Here is an 18891-nt window from a genome sequence, read left to right as displayed (position 1 = left end):
TAAATATGAACTACTTGTCAGTCATACGAATTTCGAATGCTCATCCCTCTCTTCTGTCATTCCCATTCCTTCGTGCAAACAGCCATTGGACCAGTGAAAGTCCTTATTACCACAAGCAAATACCGAAGGTTAAACAGCGATGACAGCACTATGAGAAGTGAAGAGACTTGTGTCATCTGAATAATGGTTCACCGCAATGCTAAATGAAATTTCCCTCTGTGCAACACCGACCAAAGGAGGACCTCGGCGCTTGTTGGTGACGTCACGTCAGCTTGGTACGGCGAACGCCAGGTCTGTTGCAGGCAGAAACGCCTGGGTGTGCTTATCACTATAAATCTCTTATTTTTGGACAAAATGTTTGGTATTGTATTCTGCAGTTTTAATTAGATGAAAGATTATCTTACTATCATAAAGTTACAAATGAAGATCATAGTTCTGTATTACTGAATCCTGTGGAAACAAACGTAGATCAATATGAGAAGATGCTTTGCCCCATTGCAAGCTTCGGAAATTTTACATTCAAGTAACTATATTTACTTGATCCATTTTGTTATCGAAACTTACCCCAACCCCCTTACAATGAACTCGTTTCTTTTATTTATTGATTTATTTTCGTTTGACATCGTCACTGGAAAGGTGAACTAATTTACATGTGTAAATGTCCAGCTGTTGACAGTCATTAGATTACAGTCGTTTTCAACGAAAGGAATTCTAAACATGAAACAAATAACTTCTTACATCGAAAATACTGCTGAGGTGAAACTTTTTAAACATGCAAATTATAATAGATAAATATTCCCCTCTTGCAACTGAAAGGAGAAACTTTATAAGATAAAATTTTATTTGATAAAACAAGTATCTCTCTTTTGACTCTTCTTCTGTCCCCCACCCCCTCCACCAACGTGTTTAATCGCAAGATATTTCATTAACATTCAGTGCTCCTCACCCCATAGTCAACCAAGATACCTAAAGAAGAGCACCAATATGTTCACAGTTTCTTGTAAAAGCCTCCCAGTACAAACGTAACTTCCTCAGATTTAGAAATAAGGTAAAGAAGCACGAATTCTGTTGCTGCTGGACCATGAAGTTGTTTTTGTATATCAATCCTTAAAACACGTGGAAATTTAAGTTCAGGAGTACACTATTTGTCAAGAAGTGTAATGAATTGCACAATTAATTGATTGCAGAAATTTCTCAGAACGATGTGTGTTGGTCAACTACCGCCAATAGTTTCACATTTTCCTGTGTCAGAGAGGGAGACATCACCATTCTGAGTATGCCTGCAACAGACCTGGCGTTCGCCGTGCCTAGCTGAAGTGACGTCACGAACAAGCGCCGAGGCCTTCCTTTGAGTCGGTGTTGCTCTGTACCGGGTGCTTCCGAGGAGGAACCAGCAAAGTCGAGTGACAGGCTAGGCTTGGCCCGCCCGTGAAGATTGGCACGTTGTGACCAGCTCTGCCGTAATGCGTAAACAACATCCGTTTTCTCTCTGCTAGGGTAACGATCTCCAATAGTGGCCGTAATTCGTCGCACAGAAATTTGTGATGTACGGCACCTGTTAATTAGTCCAGTAAATTGTATTGTCCTACGAATCGGTTCCAGGATGCTACTCCACGCGGATGTAAAATCGAATGTGCGCAACGGAAAATACTGAACGCGAAAATGAAGATTTGGCCCTGTCTGACTACCCCCTGAAGCACATGTTAGGCTCTCTTAATGGTGATGTTATCTCCTCCTTCTTGCTCTTTAACATATAAACTACAACACAAACCTAAATGAATGATTAAGGGAACTAGTAACACCAAAATTGTAAATGCTGTTTCTGCTTATACATTTATTGTAGATTAAAACCCCCTTTACATATTACAAATGTATATATATCAATGTCCAATGAACATAAAGAGATACAAGTGAATTTTCTGACTAAGATGATTGATCAATTGCCCAAATCTGTACCTTTTTATGGCTACGCAATCTAATATAAATAACTCAACATAACTGACATCTTCTACGTACCAAACACTAGAAGACACTACTTTCAAAGATGATCTACAGTGGTGTGCAACCTCAGTGTAAATAAAATTTACGTAATCACAGCTGTTTAGCTTTATAGCCCTAATAAGCCGAAGCAATTAGAATATTACCGAATGTACTGCGTCCAGTGCGTCAGAGTGATGGTCCTCGTATACATGATTTTTTAAAACAAAGTCAGCGATCTTAAAAGTAGTTAAAATTAAAATTTAAAACAATCTTTATTGCAATCTTGTTAAAATATTTTTTATTGGAGTGAGTGACCGGTTTCGACTGTATGAAGGAGTCATCTTCAGACTCCATAGCGGTGGATGGACACTGCTAGATGAGTTCCGTCGACCCTCGACGCTATATGAGCAGTTACACGAGCGTCGAGGGTCGACGGAATTCATCTAGCAGTGTCCATCCACCGCTCTGGAGTCTGAAGATGACTCCTTCATACAGTCGAAACCGGTCACTCACTCCAATAAAAAAATATTTTAACAAGATTGGGATCAATACTGTTTTAAATTTTAATTTTACTCCTCGTACACGTCTGGTCTGAGACGACGGAAGAAATCCAGCTACAAGTTAAAAAAAACAACAAACAAACAAACAAAACACCTCATTCAAACACTAGGACGGCAGAAGAGAGTACTCTGACTAGTATAATCTAATACTGTCTTCTCTTCTCTGTGTTCTACAGAGAAGACATACGATCTCCCAACCATAAGGACGAAGTTCAGATAACTTCTCAACGTGAGTAAAGGCAGAAGAAGTGCTCTCAATCACTGAACGCTATGTTCTCAACGTCGATTCCCTACCCAGACGCCAAGTCCAGAATCGTATAAGTTCGCAACAGTACAGGGCCTAACCGTTCTAACTATAAAATCTCCTGAGAGCAAAGACAGCAAGTCCGTCTGTAGCGACAAAGCTGAAACTGAGCGACCGTCAGACACGGGCACTCAAAACGGAAGACCACATTCTCTCCACCGCTGACTTCCCAACAAAGCTCGGCTCCCCTCCCTCGTAACTGCAGAAAGCGAATCATATTATCGAAACCACGGAATATTCTCCCTCTCTAGATATTTTTCCGAACACCGACCAAAAATATTTTAGTATTTTATCGCCCAGCGTGGAAAGTTTGCGAGAAAATACCTATCCCTATGAATTAGGAATACAGACAATGTTTTGCTCCTCAGAGAAAGAAACCTTGGAAATAACCAAGCCTGCGTGATTTCCGAGGTAGCTCCTCCTCGTTCCTGTGGCCTCCAAGATTTTCAGTTTCTGCAGTATTATCGAATTATCCTTCCAGCCCCGCTACAATACTGGCTGGCCACCGCTATATCGTGCTTCAGCGCTCAGGTCCCCGACCGTCTGTCTTGGGGTTTTTCTGTGTTAATCTGGACCAATACACCTGTGCAGGCTTTTCCACCCAGGACCTCAATTACACCTGCCTTTTCATTTCCACTGGGCGTTCCAACCTCTACTAGTATAGACAATCATTCATTACGCCATTTGACAATAAAAAAATTCTGTCACATTTCATGAAATAAGCGTTAACAACTAATTAAAAGGTGTACGTGACAATGTCAGTTTTCTATAAACAGTCATATATATGATGTACAACCTATCAAATGATATCTAATTCCAATTGTAAATCACAGCAAAGTATGTAGATGAGTGCTTGTAAGGTGCAACATTATAGACACCCTACAGTAACCCCACCTAATGAACTATTTTGTACTAGGATGGGGTAATTCTTATAGTATTATCACATCCAGTACAAAATAATATAACTATCAACTGTTTGTACAAGCGAACTAATAATAATACAAGGGCAGAGGAGCAATTGAATCATGATATGTTGAAAGGTGGCTACACTGAGCCACAGCGCCAGAGATTGCGCCAAAGAGTATTATTCAGCCACCTCCACTGGCAGTTGCAGCTGAGAAGCTGCTGAGGGCAGTAGTAGTTCTGAGGTAGGCGTGATCTGTACTTGTTGAGACGTCGATAGAGTACTAGTTGTTCTGTTGGGCAAGACACCATATGTTATTCGATTGGGGATGTTGTAATGATCAAAGTGTATTTTTCGTCAATATATATGAAGGTAAAGAAAATTTTTTATTTTAGACGTCCTAAATAACTATGCCTCTTGGTCACAGGTTCAGTCAACAAAGCATCTGGCTCGTGTTATTGTATTAGACTGTAATTCTGGTTTCTATGTGTAATCATAGTATTTCTGTTTTTTTTTAAATACTTCATTGTAAAGGGCGTTTAAATCATCTTGTCGTATTGAGGAAGAACCGTGCCAGATGTGAATGTTCAATCACACTTCCACACACAGAACAGTTATACTTGTGCTTTGTTGTTTCGTAGCTTTTATAGTTGCTGGGGACTTTAATTAATGTTTTTCTACAACCATTCTTAATGCATTCACAGGTTTACTGCCATACATTTATTTACTATATGTTTATTATTTAATCTGCCTGCTCCTTACGTTTGGAACAATTTTTCGAAACATTACAACTGGAATAATATACAATAACATGCAAAAAGACCATGTTATCAAAAGAAATTTAACTAATATTACAAATATTTTTTATGCTCTTTCAGAAATGGCAGTCCCCATCTTTCCTTAGACAAGGCCCATGCTCTCTGACATTCATCCATCCCTAAGACATAGGTTGAGGCAAGAAATGTTAAAGAATCCTAATCTTTTCAAGGTGGTCGTCCAATAAATTACATTTGCTTCATTTAGCCATTAATTTGCGAAACAAGTAGTTATGTCAGTTATTCTAGAGATTATCTGTTGATCATTATATAATTATACAAAATTCTGTAAAACATCCTGAGTAAACTTTACGTGGTCATATTTATGCTCTTGGCTTGCATTAAAAAAAATCCTTTCATAAACTGATTGTCCAAGTCTAGTGTTTCCCAAATTTGTATACTCTTTAAACATTTCACAAATGTTATGTTCTAAAGTATTCTTTGACGGACTGCATTTACATTTACTGTGACAACTAATATTTGTGATAAGAGTTCGGATCGACCTCCAATTTTAGCTGAAGTTCTTGTTCACAGTGTCAAAAAATGTAATACAGTAAAACTTTAAAACCCATAACATCATATCAAATAATGACAAAGAATAATTATACATAAAAATATGCAAATATTTAAAAGAAGTGAAGCAGATGCATTATTATCAAAGAGAATGAAAAACACTAATTTTACATGAATATATACACAAATATTTTGTTAATACTACCTTGAAAAATATTTGCAAGACGTTTACAAATTTATAAATATATTGCACACTTTTAGTCTGTGGGTGTAACTGTTCAGAATTCATCAAATTATACGCTCTTTTTATCAAGAGTCACACACTGATGCGAATTTCACAATACACTTTCAACTTCATTGGTGTACAGGGATGGAAGCTACAATTTTTGTGAAGTTTAGGAAGCGAAGATTTGTTCAACAACTTGTTTGAGATCAGTTATGGTGGCTTTGGAAGTCAGTCTTTGGACCTCCAATCCATTCTTGATCCCACGAGGTTACAAGTCTCTTGCAGAGTTGATGATGTGGTAGGATCCTCAGAACATACAGCAAGGTAAGGGGGTGTATGTTTCGAAACAGCCATGTTTTCATCGAATTTGTACACATTATGAGGCAGATACAGTCAGACAGGATCTCTATAGGTCACCTAAAATTCTTCTGCATCGACTAGGAGCAGTGTAATGGTATATAGTCTTCGCTTCTTTGTGTTTCTTCTTCTCACTATGTTTGTGTTCCTACTCTTCTGTTCTTCGTGCTGATTCTTTTTCTTGGTATAAATATTGTATTTTCGATAAGGATATCAGTAATTGTGAGCAGGTGGGTTATCTGTTTGGTGACATTATACATGAACTTGAGTCATTGTGTGTGACTCAGATTTCTCAGAAGTCAGTGCCAGGCGACTGATTGCTACATATTATGATGTTTACCAGTCTCTGTCCGGCAGAGAACAGCAGAAGGAAAAGCAAATAGAGTTCTCAGTTTCATACAGCTATTAGCAGTTGCGTTGTAGGTTTAACTGACTATATCGTGTGTGCAATTTGCTTATCTTGCCTCCATCGTGTAATACAATAGTGGAGACAAGTCATTAGTGGCCGTTTAAACACCTATCTTCACCCGACCCAGCAAGGCAGTTACGGATTCCGCTCACTACCTGTTCAGTCGCAGCCTGCCACACGAGGTCTTCAGATAGCCGCATTTGAATAGGCCTGCAGTTTGCCCAAGTCCGCGACATGGCTTTGGCTTAGTGACAGGTCCCTTGCTTCTGCTTTTCTCTGCAGCTGTGTCGTTAGCATCCAGTTCCATCCATACATCACATGTTGTCTCCAGTGTGTCTCGCAAAAGTTCTTTTTTGTGACTCCTGTATCCACTAATACATACAGTTAGTTCCCAATTTACACAAATACCGAGTACTATACAATACATGACACAAAATCATTGGTATGTTTCTGTTATGAAATACATATTTTTTTCTTATTTTAATTTTTTTTAAGATGCACTCATCAGTCAAATCATTTATATTTATATTTATTGCACAAACCCAATCATTCAAGACGCTCACTTATTTACTCTTATCATTCTGATCAAAATTTCATATACAAGGTTAATGTTAATTATAAAAGAACATATTATAAAAGAACATATCCCTCAACCTATGTAATTTAATTATTAAATATCTGTCAGGACCTGTATACCTATGAAAAATACATGTTCATTAGTTATCGATATAACAAAAAGGGCTCTGAGCACTATGGGACTTAACTTCTGAGGCCATCAGTCCCCTATAACTTAGAACTACTTAAACCTAACTGACCTAAGGATATCACACACATCCATGCCCGATGCAGCATTCGAACCTGCGACCGTACGGTCGCGCGGTTGCAGACCGCAGCGCCTAGAACCGCTCGGCCACCCCGTATCCATATAACAGTAGAATTATAATCACCACCAGATCTCAATGTTAATAACTGCAAATACTATGTGTTAAACTACCGGCCAGGACGATGTTTATACTAGTCTAACTACAACCCTATTGGAAGTACTACACTGTCATTGGAAATCACAAGATCGTCCAATCTGATGGCTCTCGGTTTCATCGTGGATGTCGTTGTGACCATCTGTGAACAATAAAATGCATGCCTGCACAAACATATACAAATGAATGATTAGGCATGCTTCTTCATCATTTCATGCTTTGGCTTGCTTCTTGTGGTAGTCATAAACTACATAGCAAGTTTAGTACAAATTACTGATATTTTCTTTAATCAAACTGTCACGTACCTTCCTTCATGATTTTACTCAGTAATACCTTCTCTGTCGCTGTCCTTTTTCCGCAGCAGCTGCTAGTATCTATATCTGTTGTTAACTCTTCCTTTTATGTTAATAAAGTTACATTTTTTTTACTAGTGGTACCTGCAAATATAAAGATTTTAGTACACTATATACAATCGCTACTCATCAACATGACTGCCATTCCCTTATTTATTACCCAAGATGTCACGTGCTTTGAATGTGTAGCGTTTCTTACTTTCCTTTATTAACCTTTACATGTCTGTATCCCCTTATTACACTCCGATTTCATGTCACTATAACACTAAAAAAATAACGTTCAGACTCTGTCAAATCTTGATAACCTACTACTGCAGCAGCAGTAGCCGATCGAACAACTACGCCAGACACTTCAGTTACATAGGCGTTGCCGACCGCAGCGCCGTATTCTGCATGTTTACGTATCTCCATATTTGAATACGCATGCTATACCAATTTCCATGGCGCTTTAATCTACATTGGTATAGAGATCGCTGTTCTTCTGATACTGTCAGGGAAATACAATTCTAACTTAATTTCATAAGGTATTTTTCTAAATATTTTACTTCTTTCGTAAATTTTAGAGCTACTAAAAACAATGGATACAGAAATGAAAATTTCTGTGCGCTGGGATTCAGTCTTGCCTGGGAACATTTACTCTTGTCAGCTCTTTTTGAAGCTTATAGTGTGTCGGCATTTCCAACATACATGTAGAAATATCCACTTGGGAAGGGCCATACTAGAGATTTTCAAGCTTCCTCTATGACGTTATTAGTATTGTTCAATCATACGCAATTGAAATACTGCCGAAAATATTCTCTCTAATCTTACCTGCGTCGTGGGCTCGTTGGTACCTTCCAGACGATCACACAAAAGTGCCCGTCATTCTTCCTCAAACTAGGAGACAAGTAGGCTACCTTGCTGTGAGGCGTGACTTCTTGTCGAAATTGCAAGTTACACAAAATCAGACAAAACTCTTACAGTTTATGGTCTTTAACGTGTGTCACAAATCACGCAGCTAGGCCATGTCGGGAAAAGTAATGCGAGAGTATTCCAAACGTTCAAGGACGATTCCGTATCACACGCTACGGCATTGTTCTCATAATAAATTTAGCTGGGTATTGTCTGATACAATGCATATACAACCAAAAAGTATCCATCAGCTGTTTGAGGTATTATGCAAGTTCGTTACACGGAAATAGCTTAAAACAGAAAGTGTAAATAAGGTGTCTTTTATCTGAAACATCATTTGCAAAGAAAATTACACTTCTCGAGTTGAATTCTCTGTAGAAATCTTAGAAGATAATGTTCTGTAGATGATGTATGTGGTCTTCTAACTGTTATCACTACATGTAAAACGACAAACTCCGTGGCGGGACCTCAAATGTGAAAGTTATGAATAGCAGTACTTTGGAAGCTGATACAGTTGGTACATCGCACATGCTCTGGATTGTCTTCGAATGTAAACTGATGATCTTAATAGCATATCTGGACCGCATGGCATGGATTCGACAAATGACCGGAAGATTTCCTTAGACATATTTACTTCTACATCTACATTTATACTCCGCAAGCCACCCAACAGTATGTAGCGGAGGGCACTTTACATGCCACTGTCATTACCTCCCTTTCCTGTTCCAGTCGCGTATGGTTCGCGGGTAGAACGTGTGCGCTCGAATCTCTCTAATTTTACATTCGTGATCTCCTCGGGAGTTATAAGTAGGGGGAAGCAATATATTCGATACCTCATCCAGAAACGCACCCTCTCGAAACCTGGACAGCAGGCTACACCGCGATGCAGAGCGCCTCTCTTGCAGAGTCTGCCACTTGAGTTTGCTAAACACCTCCGTAACGCTATCACGGTTACCAAATAACCCTGTGACGAAACGCGCAGCTCTTCTTTGGATCTTCTCTATCTCCTCTGTCAACCCGACCTGGTACGGATCCCACACTGATGAGCAATAATGAAGTATAGGTCGAACGAGTGTTTTGTAAGCCACCTCCTTTGTTGATGGACTACATTTTCTAAGGACTCTCCCAATGAATCTCAACCTGGCACCCGCCTTACCAACTTCAAATCGTTCCTTACGCATACTCCCAGATACTTTACGGAAGTAACTGCTACCAGTGTTTGTTCCGCTTACATATAATCATACAATACAGGATCCTTCTTTCTATGTATTCGCAATACATTACATTTGTCTATGTTAGGGGTCAGTTGCCAATCCCTGCATCAAGTGCCTATCCATTGCAGATCTTCCTGCATTTCGCTGCAATTTTCTAATCCTGCAACTTCTCTGTATACTCCAGCATCATCCGTGAAAAGCCGCATGGCACGAAAAGTCCTCGCACAGGTCACTCAGTTCCTCTAATTGTGAACTGGTGGTTTGTAGGATCGGAGCTGGCGCCCAATAGCGTTCCAGAAATGTTGCAGTGGTCTTAGATTATCGGAGTTCGATAGCCAACACGTCAACGTAAGAAATTCCTCAAACCACTGTGGCCCGATTTTCACATTGTAACATGGACCGTTATCCTGATGGAATATGCCATTACCGTTACGGGTGGTCTGTCTGTCGCTACCACAGATCCCACGGAAGCGAGCTGCAAGTCCACCATAGCAAAACACTATCCCACCAGTCTACGTCAGCAGAACGGAACATGTTTCAAGCAGCCGTTCTCCAGAATAATGGCCTGTCTGGACACGACTCTTGTGCTAATGTAGCAAGAAACATGATTCATCCGACCGGGCGACGCGTTTCCATTTATGCACGGTCCAGTCTCCATGCTCCCGTACCCACTGCAGTCGTAAATGACGTTCTCGTCGTGCCACGTAGGGGTCGTCTGCTGTGGAGCCTCACGTCCAGCTGTGTGCACTAATCGTGTGCACCGAAATACCTGCGCCAGCACCTGCATTGTACTCTGTCGTCAGATCATCGCAGACTGCCACCTACCAAGCTTTACGGTGTGGGCAAGGTCCAAGATCCACGTTCTGTGATGACGCGTTCACATCCAACACTTTCACGTCCGCTCGTAGTTTCAACGCCCTGCATTCACTTTAAATAGGTGCTTAGTGCGTAGCACTTGGACAGTCAGTGAGCTTCCCCTTTTCCCAGAAGCTCGTTCGTTGTTTGGTGCCGAGCCAGAACAGTCTATCCTTTGCCAATTGCGAGTCAGTGAATTTCCCCATTTCCAACCTGATAGTCATTGGAATGGTTCCGCATTCGTATCTGTCGCGTCACGTTGGGGCAACACCACCAGACGGGGTCATTCAGTCTCTCGGTCGACTGTAATCATTATGGTTTGGCTTCTCAATGTATATGAGCTCCGTATTTTGTTTGTTTATTTACAACATGCTCCATTAATACTCATTTTAATGCTACACGTATGTAATGTGTGTATGTTTGTCCACGAGCGGGTAAAGTATAGTGTAGTGTTTGAGTTGTGTAATGACAACGATGATGGTGAAACCCGTCAGCCACGGTGGCCTAGCGGTTCTAGGCTCTTCAGTCCGGAACCATGCGACTGCTACGGTAGCAGGTTCGAATCCTGCCTCGGGCATGCATGTGTGTGATGTCCTTAGGTTACTTAGGTTTAACTAGTTCTGAGTCTGTTTTTGTTAAACCCGGCGTCGAAACACAGCCTGATCTTCACGAATAAGGTCACAGTTTGTAGAAATAGATGGAAGGTTATCGAGTAAAACAGAAGTAATATCCGGCGTTCCCCAAGGAAGTGTTATATGCCCTCTATTGCTCCTGATGCATATTAATGACATAGGAGACAATCTGAGGAGCCCTTTTAGATTGTTTTCAGATGATGCTGTCATTCACCGTCTTGTAAAGTCATCAGATGACCAAAGCGAATTGAAAAACGATTTAGATAATATATCTGTATGGTGTGAAAAGTGGCAATTGAACCCTAAATAAAGAAAGGTGTGAACTTATTGACATGAGTATTAAAAGAAATCCGCTAAATTTCAGTTACGCGATAAGTGACACAAAACAGAAGACTGTAAATGCTACTAAGTACATGGGGATTACTATTACAAATAACCTAAATTGGAACGATCACATAGATAATGTTATGGGTAGAGCAAAACAAAGACTGCTATTGATTGGCAGAACACTTAGAAGGTGCAACAGGTCTAGTAAAGAGACTGCTTATACCACGATTTTCCTCCCTGGAGTATTGGTATGAGGTGTGGGATCCGCATCAGGTGGGACCGACGGATGACATCGAAAAAGTACAAAGAAGGGCAGCTCGTTTTGTATTATCGCGAAATAGGGGAGATAGTGCCACAGACATGATACGTGAACTGGAGTGGCAATCATTAAAACAAAGGCGTTTTTCTTTGCGACGGAGTGTTCTCATGAAATTTCAGTCAGCAGTTTTCTCCTCCGATTGTGAAAACACTCTGTTGGCACCAACCTACATAGGGAGAAATGATCATCACGATAAAATAAGAAAAATCAGAGCACACACAGAAAAATTTAAGTGCTCCGTTCGAGAATGGAACGGTAGAGAGACAGACAGTCTGAAGGTGGTTCATTGAACCCTCTTCCAGGCAGTTTATTGTGAATAGCAATCACGAAGATGTAGATGAATAGCACCACGGGGGCCGCCAAGCTTAACGTCTCCATCTGAAGGGCGGATCACCATTAACAGTGTCACATACCCTCAATTCATGAGGCACTGCGGAGTGGTTTGGTATTTAAAACAGGACAGTGGTGCAAATTCCGGTGGTCAAGAAGTTCACGCAACCAGCTCTCCGCCCCCTTCCGGCTAAACACTGGCAGTGAAAACTTTTTCACCACCAGGATCCGAAACTGCTTACTCCCTGCTCGAGTGCCACCATTCAGTGTGCGTTGGCGACCTCGACCATGGACGCTGGTATATAAGCCGGGTGTGGACGGCTGAGGAACCGCAGAAGTTTTGGTCGCAATAGGCAACCTCACCACAGATGCTTAGCACCCACTTTTACTTATTCTCGTGCTTCCTGTATTCTTGTCTGTGTTTCATACGTTTCTTTCACTACATCACAATTCTTAGTGAGGCGCAGGGAACGTTGGTAATGGGAATGTAGTGTCTTAACCAAATCTAAATTCATTTTATTAAACAATTTTAAAAATTTAGTAACTCATAGCGTTCGGTTTATCAAAAGACACTTGATACCTAATACAATAAAATAATCCTCTATAAAACTCACACCCACTGGTTTACAAAAGAGGAACGCAAAAATATGCAAATGTGAGGAAGCACTAACCTGATACACAGTACCAAATGTCAGTAGTATGCCCCTCTGGGATCAAAACCTTAGAATTAGTTGGAAACTAGCCCCGTGTTTGCTATCGTGGGAAGCTTAAGTGATAAGCAAGATAGGGGGCAGGATCACGATGTTATGGAAATCACACCCAAGTGGGCTCATATTGTATTTATACAAGATGTATAGCGCTATCTTATAAGTGCTCTGATATAAATCTTACGTGGGGTGCCTTAGCCTCAAATATAATTTAGTCATTAAATTAACTGATGAAAGTTCCCCTCCAGAAATGATCGCGGGAAAAGATTCTGGTGAGTGTGACTGTTTAACAGATAAATGTCGGCCTAAAATTTACCATTACATTCGTTTTCTTTAAATGGAACACACAATTGATCACGAACTTGTACAAGGACCCATCACGAATATTGACGTAAACAAGGCGTCTTCAAATGTTCAAATGTGTTTGAATTCCTAAGGGACCAAACTGCTGAGGTCACCGGCCCCTAGACTTACACACTACTTAAACTAACTTACGCTAAGAACAATACACACACCAATGCTCGAGAGAGGACTCGAACCTCTGGCGGGAGGGGCCGCGCAATCTGTGAAGGGCGTCTCAAACCGCGCAGGCCACTCCGCGAGGGGAGATGTGTAAATACGAGACTGCAGTGCCTGTCCTATTCAGAAAAACAATGCAATGTTCCTCTGAACATGCATGCATGTACGAAGGAACAGGTTCTGCGACGACTACAGCCGTTACGAAATACATGAAATGTATTCGCAGTTGCAAAGTTAGACAACTATCTGCTGTGAATGACGAACCTGACTTTCCCGCTTATCGCGAGAGATCGCCGTACCATTAGGCTATCCACCCACGACGCACTGCCAGACCCAAACTGCCACACGTCGTCAGCCACGAGTCTACCAGCTGCAATCGCACATTCATATGTACGAGGATGAGTCAAATGAAAACCTTAAATATTTTTTTAAATATTACTTATTGTGCAGAGGTGATACAAAGCTGTACCACTTTTCAACATAATCTCGCCCACGCTCAATGCAAGTCGTCCAGCGCTTACAAAGCGCATAAATTCCTTTAGAAAAAAATTCTTTTGGTAGTCCGCGCGACCACTCATGCACTGCGTGGCGTACCTCTTCATCAGAACGGAACTTCTTTCCACCCACTGCGTCTTTGAGTGGTCGAAACATATCGTAATCACTTGGGGCAAGGTCTGGTGAGTATGGTGGATGAGGAAGACACTGAGAATGCAGTGATTGTTGCATCTGAAATTGCTGTGATTGTTGCAACTATTGTACGGTCAGGGTGGGGTCTTGCATTGTCATGTTGCAAAAGGACACCTGCTGATAGCAATCCACGTCGCTTTGATTTGACTGCAGACCGCAGGTGATTTTTTAGGAGATCTGTGTGTAATGCACTGGTGACAGTGGCCCTCTAGGCATGTAATGTTCCAAAATGACGCCTTTTCGTCCCAAAAGAGAGTCAGCATAGCTTTCCCTGCTGATGGTTGTGTTCGAAACGTCTTTGGTTTTGGTGATGAGGAATGGCGCCATTCCTTGCTCGCTCCCTTCGTTTCCGGTTGGTGGAATGAACCTAGGTTTCGTACCCAGTAAAGATTCTTGCAAGGAAGCCATCACCTTGTCGTTCAAAGCGCCCAAGAAGTTATTCACAAGCATAAGCACGTCGTTCTCTCATTTCAGGAGTCAGCTGCCGTGGCACACATCATGCTGACACTTTGCGAAACTGGAGCACATCATGTACAATGTGGTGTGCTGACCCATGACTAATCTGTAAACATGCTGCAATGTTATTCAGTGTCACTCGGCGGTGTTCCTTCACTATGGCTTCAACTGCTGCAATGTTCTGTGGAGTCACAACTAGTTGTGCCTGACCTGGACGAGGAGCATCTTCCACTGAAGACACGCCATTTGCGAACTTCCTACTCAATTCGTAGACTTGCTGCTGTGACAAACATGCAACACCGTATTGAACCTTCATTCGTCGATGAATTTCAATAGGTTTCACACCTTCACTACGCAAAAACCGAATAACAGAACGCTGTTCTTCCCTTGTGCAAGTCGCAAGTGGGGTGGCCATCTTCATACTGATACTGCGACGGTATGTGTGCATCTGAACTATGCTGCCACCTACAGGCCATTCTGCACGCTGTTTGTAGCACGCTTACCAACTTAGAGGATAACGGCGCAAAATTTCGATTTGTTATTACAAATTTAAGGTTTTCATTTGACTCACCTTCGTATATTCCCGTATAGAGAGACATTTTAATTGAAAGTCGCTTGCATGCATACATGTCCGGGTTCGAATCCCAATCAGCACAGAATTTTTTTCACTGTCGTAATTCCATCTTACAGCTGATGGTTGTCCATATTCGTGACTGTGAATACATTTCATGTAAACTTCACAATGGCTACAGTCGCTGCGGTAGCTGTTCCTGCTTGAATGCATTTCACGAGGAACAGTGCATCGTATTTCTGAATAACACAGTTACTGTTACATCATACACTGGGCAAGCAAGATTCAATTAAAATGTCTCCCCTGTACGGGAACACACATACGAATGTACGGCTGCAGGTTGCCTACACATGGTTGACGACGTAATGGAAGTTTGGGTCTGGCCGTGAGCAATTTTCGGATAGCCTAATGGTAAGGCCAACACGTACGATAAGGGCTCGAGTCCCGGTTCGGCACAAATTTCATTGTCATTATTCCATTAGTCAACGCCTGCCGGTGTGCTCGAGCGGTTCTAGGCGCCACAGTCTGGAACCGCGCGACCGCTACGATCACAGGTTCGAATCCTGCCTCGGGCATGGATGTGTGCGATGTCCTTAGGTTGGTTAGGTTTAAGTAGTTCTAAGTTCTAGGGGACTGATGACCTCAGAAGTTAAGTCCCATAGTGCTCAGAGCCATTTTTGAACATATACAGCATGACAACGAGAGAAGCTGCAGAAAAACATGAAGAGGTTATCTCAGCAGATTTGTTGCTAGTTTTTAGTAACGAATGACCCACCATAGCTACCACTGTGAATGTTCATTCTACGATGTTAATAAATAAATTAATGAAGTTAAGGTCTTGCAAATAGTTTCCGAAGGTAATTGCTCGCGTGTATGGCTGTACGGTCAGCTCAGAGGAGGAAAGGACATACATTTTTGCAGTGTGGTGCTACAGTGGAATGCTGACGACTGGATGTCTAGATCAGATAACTAATGAGGAGATACTGTCACTATTTAGGGAAAAAGAAAAGTTATTGAAAGGAGGAGCCAGTTGATAGGACACATCCTGAGGCATCGAGAAGCCATACGTTTGGCGACAGAGGGAAGTATGGGGGTAAAAACTACAAAGAGAGAGAGAGAGAGAGAGAGAGCAAGGCTCGAATACTCTAAGCAAGTTCAGATGGAAGTTGACTACGATGATGAGCGTGGAGAGCCGCATCAAATCAGCGTATGGACCGAAGATTACAGAAACAACACGTGTCCCCATCCAACTGCGAACAGAGGGCATCCGAAAGCATCTCGGTAGGATCTTGAGATCGGCCTGTGGACGAACCTCTGGAATCCGGCAGTGGGCAGAGCGTCCACAAGCCGCGGCGCTGACTGACACTGGCGGGGCATTCCTCCAGAGGACACGGGCTGTTCTGAGGGGGCCGCCGCGCGGCGCGATCCCTGGTATGCATCCTTGCCAGGCCGGCAGCCTTATTGTCTTGTTATTCGGCAGCGCCGCCCGCTTATCGGCGCCACCGAGGGCCCGGCACACGCGATGAATCTTGTTCGGCGCGCAGCTGTGGAGGAGTTACGTATCTGGACACAGTCGATACCATCTACCCGTGTCTTTCTGATTAATTAATGCGGGCTGAGTTTTCAGTCGAGTCACGTCTGTACCGGGCGCACTGGCCGGGAATCGACCTTTCGGTGACTACGAATGTAGCAAGTGAGCAAAACGCAATCCTCTCTCGTCCATTCCATTTTACGCTGTACAGAGAGCAGCAAAGAAGTACGACAAAAGTTTGAGGACACATTCGCCTCAAACAGCACATTATACGGACATGAATACAGAAGTGTTATATTTCCATACCAGCTGAGTTGCTCGGGTATGTATTTATTCCATCTTCTATTCGTTCATTTCCTCCTTCCTGCTATCTCTTCCCAGTCCCCCCCCCCCCCCTACTCTCATTGTCCAAGTACTCCCCTCCCTTCTCTCTCTCTCTCTCTCTCTCTCTCTCTCTCTCTCTCTCTCTCTCTCTGTCCACCTCGCCGACCACCACTGTTTGTCCATCTCCCCATCCTCCTCCCTTTGTGAATTTTCTCCCTCACTTCTCTCTGTCCATCGCTTCATCGCCCTAGTCTGTCCATTTCGTCCTCTTCCCTTTCTGCCCCCCCCCCCTTCTCCTTCACCCCCTCCTCCTCCTGTCCAGCTCCTCTTCCACCTTATCTTTGTGGAGTCCTGCCAATTCGTCTCGTACAGGGTGCCTAAAGGATGCTGCGTTCTCAGAATGCTATACAACTATTCAAACAAATAACATTAATAGTTTTTATTACAAATTTAAGACTGGTGATGCTGAGGGAATTAGATTAGGAAATGAGACACTTGAAGTGGTAAAGGACGTCTGCTTTTTGGCGAGCAAAATAACTGATGATGGTCGAAGTAGAGAGGATATAAAATGTAGACTGGCAATGGCAACGACATCGTTTCTGAAGAAGAGAAATTTGTTAATATCGAGTATAAATTTAAGTATCAGGAAGTCGTTTTTAAAAGTATTTGTATGGAGTGTAGCCATGTATGGCAGTGAAACATGGACAGTAAATAGTTTGGACAACAAGAGAATAGAAGCTTTCGAAATGTGGTGCTACAGAAGAGTGCTGAAGATTAGATGGGTAGATCACATAACTAATGAGTAAGTATTGAATATGATTGGGGAGACGAGGAGTGTGTGGTACAACTTGACAAGAAGAAGGCTCCCGTTGGTAGGACATGTTCTGCGGCATCAAGGGATCACAAATTTAGCATTGGAGGGCGGCGTGGAGGGTAAAAATAGTAGAAGGAGACCAAGAGATGAATACACCAAGCAGATTCAGAAGGATGTAGGTTGCAGTATGTACTGGGAGATGAAGAAGCTTGCACAGGATAGAGTAGCGTGGAGAGCTGCATCAAACCAGTCTCAGGAATGAAGACCACAACAACAACAACAACATTACAAATAAAAAATTGGCAATACTTAACATTAATTTTACAACGGTCTCGCAAGCGATGGGCGACGTGCAACATAAATCAGAGTCTTTCACTATATACAATGTCCATGCGAGTTTGACACACAGTTTGTGAATCACTAATAACTGCTATCGTAGCGTACTCTGCTAGGTCTGTCCGTATACTACCTGATACTGAACCGATACTGAGCTTCCGAGGCTGTCAGGAGCGGCGCTTACATTCTCCTCTTGTAGAGGCTGCTACTGTCGTGGTGCAGTCCTAATCAGTGCACCATTGACTGACATCGTTTCACCGCCTTCTCGTATCTTGCGTTCTCTATCTTCGTTCCGGCACTTATGGTTACGCCTGAACACTATCTGTGTTCATCTCCTCCTTACGCCCCTCTGTCTGCCCATCTTCTCATACGTTCTTTCTCCACGCTATCACCCCAATCTCAAAAGGAAGTTGCTGGTTCTTAGCCACACAGTATATCTTTGCAAGTGTTAAGTAAGGCATGTACCAAGTTTGGTTCAAATCTATCTAGTGATTTAGGAGGAGACTTTTATCCATGTCTTTGCTGGTGCACCCATATATCACACATACACTACCGGCCATTAAAATTGCTACACCAAGAGGAAATGTAGATGATAAACGGGTATTCATTGGACAAATATATTATACTAGGACTGACATGATATTACATTTTCACGCAATCTGGGTGCATAGATCCTGAGAAATCAGTACCCAGAACAACCACCTCTGGCCGTAATAACGGCCTTGATACGCCTGGGCATTGAGTCAAACAGAGCTTGATGGCGTGTACAGGTACAGCTGCCTATGCAGCTTCAACACGATACCACAGTTCATCAAGGGTAGAGGCTGGCGTATTGTGACAAGCCAGTTGCTCGGCCACCATTGACCAGAAGTTTTCAATTGGTGAGAGATCTGGAGAATGTGCTGACCAGGGCAGCAGTCAAACATTTTCAGCATCCAGAAAGGCCCGTACAGGACCTGCAACATGCGGTCGTACATTAT

This window comes from Schistocerca gregaria, chromosome 4, assembly GCF_023897955.1.
Source record: "Schistocerca gregaria isolate iqSchGreg1 chromosome 4, iqSchGreg1.2, whole genome shotgun sequence".
Taxonomy (NCBI): domain Eukaryota; kingdom Metazoa; phylum Arthropoda; class Insecta; order Orthoptera; family Acrididae; genus Schistocerca; species Schistocerca gregaria.
The sequence above is the reverse complement of the archived record's forward strand: the minus strand, read 5'-3'. Positions refer to the sequence as shown.